The 12,601-nt window shown below is 37.7% G+C and overlaps 1 pseudogene; it reads right to left on the bottom strand.

Moving 5' to 3' along the window:
- LOC107087565 overlaps window positions 1-2,967 on the bottom strand; it is a 12,077-nt pseudogene extending 9,110 nt beyond the window's left edge.
- Between the last annotated feature and the right edge of the window lie 9,634 nt (window positions 2,968-12,601).

Raw genomic sequence — 12,601 nt, 5'->3', positions numbered from 1 at the left:
CCTGTTAAACTTTTTCCCTTGTCTCTCTGGACTGGTTTATCTGCATGTGGGTCTTGATAAAATCATGACATGATCAACAGCTATTTGTCTGATATGCCGTCACTTTGCCACAAAGCATGATAACTACGCTAGCAAGCAGTCAATATAAGAATAGGCAGCTATTGCTCAGAGGTTGGCAGCTAATTTACAGACTCAGCAGAATGTTTTTCACAGACAAAACTGTGATTCAAGAGTCAAGTATCCAGGCACGCTTTTTTGTTGGCATTCAAGGTCAGCAAGCCTTGCTCTGAAGGTGAGTTTTTGAAAGAATGCATGGTAGAGACAGCTGATCTGGTGAATGAAAAACAAAGGCAAGTTTGAAAAAAATCAGCTTATCACTCAGGACAGTGAGTCGCCGTGTGGAACTGATTGCCGAAGATACAGTCTGTAAGTTAAACTAAGGTGGAGTCATTTTAATTTATAATCACTAGCACTGGATGAAAGCAATGATACGAAATACGCTGCTCAGCTCCTAATTTTTATCAGAGGGATAAATGACAGTTTTGAGATAACGGAGGAGCTTTTGAGCATTTAATCACTGAAGGGGAAAATGCAACGAGAGGACTTTTATGAACAACTGTCTGCTGTCATCGAGAGAACGAAGCTGCCATGGTGTAAACTTGCCAGTGTTAGTGGATCCTCAAATTCAACTGGAGAAAACATCGGGTTACTGAAAAGAATCCAAGATAAATTGAAAGAAGTAAACCCTGACCAGGATGTTTTTTTTTCACAGCAAAATTCTCTGTGTAAATCTGTATTGCAGCTTAATCATATTGTGCATCCAGTTGTAAAACTTGTTAATTTCATATGAGCAAGGGGACTTAATTGCCATCAGTTTATTACGTTCCTAGAGAAAACCGTTGCAGATAACCAGGACTTACTTTACCACTCTCGTGTCAGCGGGTTAGGTTTGGGGAGAGAGTGTCAACGAGTGTGGGAGCTCAAAGAGGAGATTTGTTTGTTTTTGGAATTAATGGGGAAATCCAACAAAATCCTGAGCTGAGTGATGAGGACTGGCTTTGTGACATTGCGTTTGCTGTGGACATATTGTCACACAGGAATGAGCTGAACATTAAGCTGCAGGGGAAAGGTCAGTTTGTGCACATTATGTTCACAAATATGAGAGCCTTCAAATCCAAGCAGATTTTATTCTTCAGGCAAATGTCAAACAAATCTTTAACTCAATTTCACACAAAGGCCATGCAGAGGGCCACTTGAAACGTGAAAGAAATACTGCAAATCCCTGCACAACATGCACAGAGAATTCTACTGTTGGTTCACTGATTTTGTCACTTCAGCTGGTGTCCTGTCCCCTGTTACAACGAAACAGCACCACATGAGCAGCAATTGGAGATGATTGATCGTCAGTCTGACTCTGTCTCAAAAGAGAAGATCAAATCTCTTTAACTGAATTACCTTTACGCTTCCCTTAACAAAGCCACATTTACAAACCTCGGGAGGACGACACAGAAGATTCAGCCATTGTTTGACTCGACCTGTGTGAGCAGAATTTTAGCATCATGAACATCAACAAAGATCGTCACAGATCCTGAATTAACTGACCAACACCTCAGATCTATTCTGAGAATTGCCACAACGAAACTAACTCCAGACTTTGATGCACTGGCAAAAAAGGGAAAACAACATATCACATATCTCACTGATTGTGACTTTCTCTAACGTGTTCTGAAAAAATTGCCACTTGCTCATTTATGCAAAGCAGCGGCACAGTAGCTTAATTAACATGCCGCTCATCGCTCCCAATTTAAAGACCCTTTTCTTTCATTTGATATTAATATGTTCTAAATGTTGAAAGTGACTCTATTTATCTTTTTCCACTAAATGTTGATTTCTTTAAATTTGCATCTTCAACTGTGTCTGTTTTTCATACATTTCAGCTATTCAAATTACCTCTGTCAAATTTTAAAACCCATTCTGACCCATAAGTCAAAAGGTTTGCTCACCCCCTGGACTAATGTGTGAATTTGGTTTATCTCAGGGTTAAGCATAGTTATACATTGGTAGAGATTAAGGGTATTGCAAATGTGGGAAACTTTTTACTTTTTATCATTACAGTGAAGAAACAATATAAGAAGCACCTTCTTCGAACAAATCACTCACACAGAGACACACCAACACACGCCAGAATGAGAACACAGCGCACTTTATGGTGCCAGTTAAGGAAAACATGACAAAAACCTGCAAACGCAGTGGTTAAGGCTCGGGATTTAAATAGAGACAAAGAAAAAAAAAAAAGAAAAAAATTCAGCGACTTCTTTTCAGACATGAAGCACCAGTGCCTTTCATCTGTTTTCGATCCGTCCTGAGTCTACTGCCAAGTGTGCTCCTGGTGGTTTTACTGAACATCACCCCCAGGAAGGCACAGAGGATGGGAGAGCCACGTGTCCACCTGATGCCATAGCTTGCAGGTGGGGAACATGACATCCCAGGTCAGGACGGTGTCCAGGATGATGGCGACCCGGTAGGGCAGCCAGCAGCCAAAGAAGCAGACGATTCAATGGTCCTCGCAGACTTCTCGTTCGTGTCTGGCTCCTGGATCCCTCCCGTGCAGAGGAGAGTCTGGAAACGACAATGCAGTAGCTTGCGAGGTCCACCAACCCAGGCACTGCAAAGCTCGGAAGGATGCTCTGCGAGCGGAAGACCGTCATCCACCAGTTTGTGGTTTCTGCCAGGTAGATGTGCCGACTGCCGACACGCAGACTGGGAAGTGGAGCCCTACGCAAAGAGGCCCACAGAGGTGTCCAAGACATGGGAGAATGGCAGGTGAGGTGCAGCAAGCATGGCCACAGGCAGCCATGCTCCGACAGACAGCTCTGTTAAGGAGCTGCGTTTCTGTCTGCGACTCAAGAACACCACCAGGTATCCGTCCACTCTGACAAAGGCAAGGATCAGGAAGCTTCTGTGCATGCCTACCATGTGGATTACATGCACCAACACGCACAGGAAGCCTCTGAAGCCCCAGGTGCCTAACGCTCTTGCGACAGGCCCCCTTCCTCCTGTTGGAGGCGAACCACCACGCAGTTGCTGTCAAATATTGAGAGATATTGTCCTGTACTGTGCATTGAGGAAGATCCTTTTAAATTTGGTGGCAAGCACTCTGTGACAAGTCTCCGGGCTTTCAAGTTTAAGTACAGAGTGCGGTCCACAAATGAGACATCCCCTTTGCAGTTGTGATTGTAAAAGACCTCCTAGAGAGAGAGACCATATAAAACAACAAAAAGAACTGAGTTTATGTAGGCCTTTCTGAAGAAAATGAAGATAAATTAAAATACAGCGAGAAAACAGTTCAGACTAGGCAAAAACCTTTTTTTATATACAAAAAACAAAACAGTCAGAGTCATTTCTTTCCTGTTTAGCCACGGCAGATGGCCTAAAGATTTCAGCTGAAAGAGCCTGTGAAGGTGGACGAAGAGGAGAGGACCAGGCCTGGGAGGATACCAAGGACAAGGGTTACTGCTGCAATGACAAAGAACAAGAGGGGAGGAGGAAAAGGGAGCGAAAGACTGACACGGGGAGACCAAGAACTCTTTGTTTGAGGAATGGTTTGGTGTGGTTTGCCTTTTTCCATTTTTCTTTTTTGTTTTACCTAACTTGTATCAATAAATATGATGCAGACCTTTATAGTATGCCGTTTTTTAAAGTTAGGCAGTCAAAAATTATTTGGAGCTACTAAATATTCATTTAACAAACTAAAAGATTTGATTTGAAGCAAAATATTTATTTAACAAACTTAATATTTAGTTTTGAGCTAAATTTTTATTAAAAAAAACTAGTATTTAATTTGCAAACTAAATATTAAGTTTGGAGCTAAACATGTATTTAACAAACTAAATATTTAGATCGGAGATAAGTATTGATTTTAAAAACTGAATATTTAATTTGCAAACTTAATATTAAATTTGCTAACTAAATATTTAGCTGCACACTAAGTATTTATTTAACAAAGTAAAATTTTTATTAATAAATGAATGGCATAGTGAAAAAAAATCTCTTGGGGAAAAAAATAAACCCCTTATTTTCTTTTATAACACGTTAAATAACTATAAATATTGCTCCTAATTTTTGACTACTCAACTTTACAGTCGGTACTCCATAGACCTTGCCCACCGAGCAAAAATTGGTAGTAAAGACATTATAAAGATGACATGATATACGTCCAAACAACGTGTACATTGGTTTAAAAGTGAAAGATGAAAAGTCGTAACTTTCAAAGACATTGCAAACTCAGTTTTCAATGCTGTTTCAACGTCTATTATTGGAATGTTATTGGACTGTTTTTGGTCAGACCGACCAAAAACATCTTAATTTTTAACAATGATTTTTGGACTAAATCAAGACTATGATGTCACGGACCAACCAGATCTAGCCTTATAAGCAACATCTAAATGAAGCCTGGTGTTTTGGGGTATCCTCAGCCTCTCTATTTGGTCGTTCAAGCGAATTTGTAGCCTTGCTGCTAGTGTTGTGGGGGAAGGGGCTGTTTTGGTTGTAATGCTTTATCCTGCCACTGGTTCTACATATAGGTGACACAGTCTGCCTGTTGTCTTCTGCAGTACAAAAAGGTAACGCAGCACAAAGTTCCACCGAAAAATTATCCTAAAAACTCACCAGGTGCTCTAAGAACAACATATTGTCACCTTATCATTCAAGTATACCCTCCTCTTAAGCAGATCAGTAGATCCACAGCTCACAAGAACAATATCCAACAGGGACAGCTCATCATGGAGTCCAGTAGAATGCAGGCCAGGATAGCTCTAGCGAACTTCAACACTGCTCACAATGGCACCTTCAGTGTAAATGCATGCATCCCATTACAACCATATGCACAAAGACCTGGAAAATAGTCACTTTAGTACTGACTAAGAATGGTAATTCAGTAGGGAGGGTCCAAAAATATGATTGGGTGCCAATTGAAATGGTGTGGCATGAAATTGGAGAGAGCCAGTGACCTGCTGCCAGCCTCCTTGACCCAAAGAAGAAAACCCACAGAGGAGGTTCCACATGGTCTCTTTATTTTGTTCCTTCATGTATGAAAAATAAAATGTGCATCAGCATTCAGCACTCCACCAAGACATTTCAGGCTCTCTCAGAAGCAACAACAGAAGAGAAAAAAGGGGAAAGATGTGCCCTCTTGTGGTGCTATATAATCACTTCCAGGAAGTAAGAAATACAATGACTGTTCAAAGCACCAGGAATCACATTTCAAACCAGTTCTACAGTAAACTATGTGCTCTGATTCTCAATCTAGAACAGTAACAGGGCTAATATGCACCGGAACACATGAGAATAAACACATTAAAGATAAGATACCTGGAAAAGGAATAAAAACATAGGAGACTTGACAACGCTGAAATTTTATTAAAACATTCTAAAAAATATATATAAAAATTATTGTTGAAAACAAAATGTAAAAAATAAAAAAAGGGAAACATTAAAACACATGATTGATATGGTAAGGTTTTTCAATCCCCCCTGAGCTGGGAACATGTTAAATAAAGTCCTATTTAGATGCAAGATCACATTTAAAAGTTCCTTTTTTTTTTACTATCTTTTTGTTCGTTATGTTTCATTATTCCATGTTATATCTGTTAAATTATTTCAAAGCATATTCACTTTATCTACCAACCACTTTTTCAGTCTTCTCATTTGGAATACCTTTGTCTTCATTGTCTCAATTTTTTTTTTTTTTGCATACCACAACATTTGTATTTTTTCTTGTTTCTATCTAGAATCAATTAATTTTAAACTTTTAACAACAAGTGTCCTGTGACAGACTGGTAACCTGTCCAGGGTGTACCCTGCCTCTTGCCCATAGACTGCCGGAGATAAGCACTGGCCCCACTGCAACCCTGACAAGGACTAAGTGGGAGAAAATGGAAAATGAATATCTCATATTTGATACAAGAGATTTAAAAAAAAATCTATAGCATCAGTGTGATATTTTTGTCCTTAAAAAACATACATTATGTGTCAAAGGTTCAGTGATAACTAGTTTCAGGACTTTTATGATTTTTTTTTTCATGATTTAGGTTTAAAAAAGTCAAAGCAGTTAGAACTGGAAAAGCAATCGGAGAGAGCAGACCTCCACCAAGCAGCAAACTTTGCCTCCTATTGTGACCTATAGTTGGATCATGACTTGGAGTTCAATGCTTAAGCTGTCACTGCTGCCACCCACTGGTTTAGGGGGAGACCTGCTCGTTCCATAAATCACTACGTATCTTATAGAGTTAAAGAATCCTTTTTTTTTTTAAATCCTGTATGCAGAATAAGGGTATGGATCATCACCAACACCTTGTATTGTTCCTTGGCATGAGGCATACTTCTGGTAAAAACAAGTAACCAACTGTGCAATCCAGTTAAATAAAGGAGATAGATGGTAATTCCCCGGGTCTGCATTTTATTATCCTTTTTTGCAAAGAGAGAACAAGACAATCAGCAGCCTAATAGCTCAATGTTCTGCCCTTCTTCTGGTTAAACAAAAGTTTCTTTCACTAACTTCTCCTGCAGAAAGGCTGTGATGGTTATTATAGCACAATTAATCAAAAACAATTGTGAACAGTTAGAGAAAACAGTAACCATTATAAATAAAACATGAGAAAAATTATGTTATGAGAGTGATTATTTTTATCCCAAACTCTCCCTTTTGAATGCTTTTATAAGTAAGTAACTAAATTTAAAATCAGCGCTCAAAAATCAATATACATAAAAGGGGATTAATAGGAGATACATTTTTTCCACCACAGGTAGCTGTAATTAAACCTTTATTTAAGAAACCGACCCATCTCAGTGCTGCATTTCATATAGTTTATAATATTCTTTTAGAAAGACATTAATGTTTTGTAGGGACTAGGCTGGTTTAAATCTTATCAGGTTGAAGATCTTTTTCATTCTCCAGGGTTACTATGGAGTCCAGCAGGGATCAGTGCTAGGATCAATCTCTTTACTATATATATATGCTCCCAATTAGTAGAGTTATTAGACAGCATTGGATTAGTTTTCACCATTATGTTGATGATACTGATGATACTGCTGATGCTATATCTGTCTATAAATTCAGATGAAATTTAACCATTATATAGATTACAGGCATTTCTTGAAGACATAAAAACCTGACTTTATGATGCTGAGAAACTAGTCCATGCATGTTACTTCAAGGATTGACTTTTGTAATTCTTTACTATCAGGAAGTCCACAAACTGTAGTTAAAAGCTTTCAGTTTATCCAAAATGCTGCAGCCAGAGTTCTGATGAAAATTAAAAACAGAGATCATATCTCTCCTATCCTGGCTTCTCTTCATTGGCTTACTGTTAGATCAGAATAGAATTTAAAATCCTCCTTCTCACATATAAAGCCTTAAACGGCCAAGCTTCATCTTATATTATAGATCTGACTGTTCCTTATGTTCCTAACAGAGCACTTTGCTCTCAATCTGCAGGTTTGCTAGTGGTTCCTAGAATTTCTAAAAGTAGAATGGGAGGCAGATCTTTTAGTTATCAGGCTCCTCTCCTGTGGAACCAACTACCAATTTTAGTCCATGAGGCAGACACCCTGTCTACTTTTAAGGCTAGGCTTAAAACTTTTCTTTTTGATAAAGCTTACAGTTAGACTGGCTCAGGTTAAACTGAACTATCTCTATTGTTATGCTGCTATAGGCTTAGATTGCTGGAGGACATAGGGACCCCCATTTCATCCTTCTATCTCTATTCTCCAATTCTGCTGTATTTTAACCTCAAACTTTATGGTCACTGCTTTTTCTCATCATAGTAGCTTAATCTGGTCTGTTCCTGTTTGGCTGTGACACCATCCCAGCAGCTGGTTCTCCTGAGATATAAAACTTTGAACCACTATGAGTGTATGATCTGGTTGAATTGTCTCTAAAGAGATGACGTGTTGTGAATTTTTGCTATATAACTAAACTGAATTGAATTTGTTACTACACCTGTGACTGGAGACACTTTAAATTCTAACACGAAGCATAAAAAATCAAACAAAAAAACAGGACATAAAGGTTGAACTCATATATTATTTATTACAATATCATATATATATATATATTGTTACAGATTTCCATTTGAATCCATACAAATAATCTGTTGTGATTAATATTTTCATGCAAAGTATACAAAGGAAAATTCACACAAGGATTAACATTCAGGTATTTCTACACCTGGGAATGAGTTAATTTTTTCTCTTTATTTGGTGCAAATATTTCTTTGATTCAAGGTAAGACCAGCGTCTTCAAACAAACAAGGCATTTGGGAAACTACTCAGACGACTCATCCTTCTCCTCATGGAAACAGGCTCAGAAGGCCATGTAAGAGATAATATCTCATGCTTCCATGCTACTGATGATCAGAGTGATTAGAATTTGCCTGCATGATTTGTGGCCTGCTTAGTGTTGCTTTACCATGTTGGCTTTGCAACCACTGGCTCCAGACACAATATGCATTTGCAAGAGCTGAGCTCAGTTATAGTGGATGTAATATAAACAGAAAATTTACAGCAAATGAAAAATGAAATATGAAAGATCAATGATTCTTGCATCGTCTTCAAATTGTGTATTTGGAAACAAAGCAAGTTAAATTTAAGAGACCATCTCAGTATTGATTGTTAATAACTTATTTCTGAGAAAAAACAAACTGTACTTGTGTAAGAAGAAGCTAAAAGAGTTATATGCTGCAGTTAATCTACTGACGTTTCATCTTCTTTTAATAGAACACATCTTACTGAATAAATTAAGTAAAAATAACTTAATTGGTTTGCATGGAATTGAAAAAGGTATATATAATTTATGCTATAAACTTACTAAATTTGATTTCACAGTTAAAGGATTGTCTTATTTGTTGTTGGGTTTTTTTGCAAATTTGACCCCATTTACTAAATATGACCGATTTCCGAATTTATATTATGATAGTAAACAACTATGATGTGTTATGATCAATCTAGAAATAAGACTTTCTTAAAGGTGACACATTAACAGGATGAATACATTTAAAAAATGTATGCAACAAGTATGGAACGTGCAATCAATAATATATTTAACCAAAGACCTCGGTTCTCAATATAGTACAGAACTGCTCTAACACATATTCAGCCTTCCTGCATTTGTCACATTTTAACTGCTAATTTCATGGTGGTGTCATAGTGATGAGACAGAATGGCTCGTGATGCAGAAGGAAAGCGCCACACAGCAGCTACAGGTTAGTCAGTGTGAGCCTTGGTTAAAGGCTGCAAAAGACTCAAGGCTGAGGTTCTCCTTCCATCACAACAAAAACTCTAAACATAAAAGCAGAGCTGCACTAAAACAGTTAAATAAATCCGAAAATATTTCTGTGAGAATAGTTTGATCATACTTTAGAAAAAGAAGGGCCTAGTCAAAGTCAAGAACCAGATTGATGTAAGGACATGTTGAAAGCCTAGAAAATACTCGTTTACAGACGCTCTACAACAGTTTGACTGAGGTTAAGCTGTATTCATCTGTAGATGGAGACGTCACTGCAACGAAAGGTATCTCTATAAGATATTGACTGTAGGGCTACTACTTTAAATCTTTATGTTTAAAACATTTCAAGACTCATGCATCCTTTTCCTTCAAGTTTAAAAAAAATATGCCCTACTTTGTGTTGTTTTATAATAAAATCTAAATAAAAAATTTGATTTTTTTGTGATGAGATATCAGGAAGGTGAATGTGTATAAATACCGAGGTGAAGTACAGTATTTCTCTACTTTTTGAGTATTGCAATTGCAACAAAAAAAAAAAAAAAAGAACATTGGAAAGAGTTTGAATCATTTTTTAAAATCGATAATTGTGCCATGGATCAACAAAACACTCAATTGGGAGCCGACACTTTGTAAACCAGGTGAGGGTAAGCTGATGTTTCTTAATAAAACCCTGGGAATTAAGGCAGCGTGCTCAAGGGCACAAACAAATGAAAGGGTGGCTTTATAATCATCCTAAGAGGCCAAGCATTTTGTCCAAGATACTAAAAGATGACAGACTGAAAATGGAAAGAAGCCGAGGGGCCTTTTGGTCCTGACTTTAGCATTTCAGCACAAAATCTTTACAGGCTTATATTGCAACCTAAACACAGCAAAGCTCCTGTGAATGACTCATATTGTCGTTCCTTATATTTCAGACAATAGGCGATGAGAGAGAGGAGAGGATTAAGCAGGAATGGAACTCTACCTTTTAAATTTCTGTGTCTAAAATAAATTAGATTTCTGCCAAACAGAAATAAATACACATCTTTTCTCCAACATACAAATATGTCTTCATCACAGATCGAAATGCTACAGCGAATATATTAGTCACCAGAGCAAAGGAACATGGCTAAACGAGCACTTTGAGGAGGCTAAGTATTAGTCAGAAATGGCAGAATGATAGCCACCTTCAAGCTGTGAGCACAGATTTTACCTCCGGGAAGCAAATATTACATACAAAAAAAAAAGAAACTCATGACAGGATCAAAAAACGTTCACAATTCATCCTGTGCTGCATTTCCACTTTAGATATATTGGTTAAATGTTGTGTGCAGCACAAAACCCGGATGTTCACCTTTCAGTCAGCTTTAGGCTACATCCACAGCAACAGCTTCCTAATGAAAAACAATAACAGGCTCATTTTTGATTAGTAAATGGGAAAAGGGCAAAACCGCATTATTCACAGGGTGGCTGAAAATGAGTTGAATTTATTAAAAGTTGTTTGATCAAAACTTTGTAAACCAAAACTCTCTAATCTGCTAAATAATGACATTAAGTAAACTTAAGCTAAAAATCTTTAGGTTTGGAGGAATTAAATTTTTTCTCATTTTTTTTTGACTGATTGGAATGAAGTGTGAATTCTTTCTACTGTGGTTATCTGGAAATATTTTTCTACCCCCATTTAATCGAATAGTCCTGCATCCATCAATGTCTAGACTTAATGCAGCCATCAAAATCACTCTAATATATCTGATTCATTCAGGAGTTGCACAATATCATATAAACATTAAACTGTAATATTGCTGTTGCTCATTAAATATTGATCAGCTCCCACAAGGTGAATACTACAGTTGCCATCTGCTAATCTAGGAAGACAGCATCCTGCAAAGTCAATGACTGGAAGCAATCAGCTGGGTTTCCTAATTGTAAATGTAAAGTGCCTTAAGATGATATGTGTTATGAACTGAGGATATACAAATAAATCTAAATTGAACTGAAAAAAAAAAAAAGATTTATTGGGCTCATCAAGTCTTTCCTTCTTTTATCTATAACCAGTACTGGAGCTGAGGGGGGATGAGGGGGGGTGGCATTTCCCTTCTTAAAAAAAATCTTAAAAATCACCCCCATTCTTAAATCACCATCCACCCATACCATCCCCTGTGACATTTTATTACTGAATCATTTAAATTTCTACTACATATTAACAGTATTTGGCTCTTAAGCTCTGGGCTTATGAGTACCCTGAGCAAAATAAATAAAATGAAAGAAGTGGCCTACCATGACTATGAAGCTGATCCCTGTGGGAAATGTGTCCTCTGCATTTGTCCCTAATTATGTAGGGGCAGTGATAGCCATGCCAGTCCAGGGACTGTAAGGTCAATGAACGGCGTATCTGACAGGTAACAAACCTACCATGCATAGGTGATTATAAACCAGTTCAAGCACTGAGGAAATGCTTAGAAGAATTCAGTGCCTGGATGTGCCATATTTTTCTTCAACTGAATAAAAACAAAACTGAATTAACCATCTTTGGACCAATAGAGGAGAGATCTAAAGTTAGCACACAGCGTCAGTCGCTTCAGCTAGTAACCACTGATCAGGCCCGAAATTTAGGTGTAGTTCGGGATTCAGACTTGAACCTCCAAAAGCATTTAAAGACAATTACAAGGTCGGCTTTCTATCACCTAAAGAACATTTCCAGGATTAAAGGACTAATGTCTCAGCATGATCTGGAAAAACTAATCCATGCATTTATTTTTGGTCGAATCGATTACTGCAACAATGTTTTCACAGGTCTGCCTAAAAAGTGGATCAGACAGCTGCAGCTGATCCAGAACGCTGCTGCCCATGTCCTCACTAAGACTAAGAAAGTAGAGCACATCACCCCAGTTCTAAAGTCCTTACACTGGCTCCCTGTATCTCAGAGAATAGACTTTAAAATACTTCTGTTAGTCTATAAATCTCTGAATGGCTTAGCACCTAAATACATCACAGACTTGCTATCAGTGTATCAACCCTCCAGACCACTGAGGTCATCTGGCTCCAGCCTGCTCTGCATACCTAGAACCAGAACTAAACATGGAGAAGCAGCATTTAGTTCCTATGCTCCACTTATCTGGAACAAACTTCCAGAAAACTGTAAAAGTACGGAAAGCCTGAGTTCCTTTAAATCAAGACTAAAACACATTTGTATAGGATTGCCTAGTTAACTGTTCTAGTTAAAAAGTTCAACTGGAACATAATTGGTTCAACTTCTTTATTTCCTTTAGTCCAACTGTTTTTAATGTTCTTTCTTGTTTCTGCATTTTCTATTATTTATTTATTCATTCATTTCTCTAC

This window comes from Cyprinodon variegatus, unplaced genomic scaffold (genome assembly GCF_000732505.1).
Source record: "Cyprinodon variegatus isolate N-32 unplaced genomic scaffold, C_variegatus-1.0 Scaffold187, whole genome shotgun sequence".
In the NCBI taxonomy this organism is placed as follows: Eukaryota; Metazoa; Chordata; class Actinopteri; order Cyprinodontiformes; family Cyprinodontidae; genus Cyprinodon; species Cyprinodon variegatus.
This window is presented reverse-complemented; position numbering and strand designations above follow the sequence as displayed.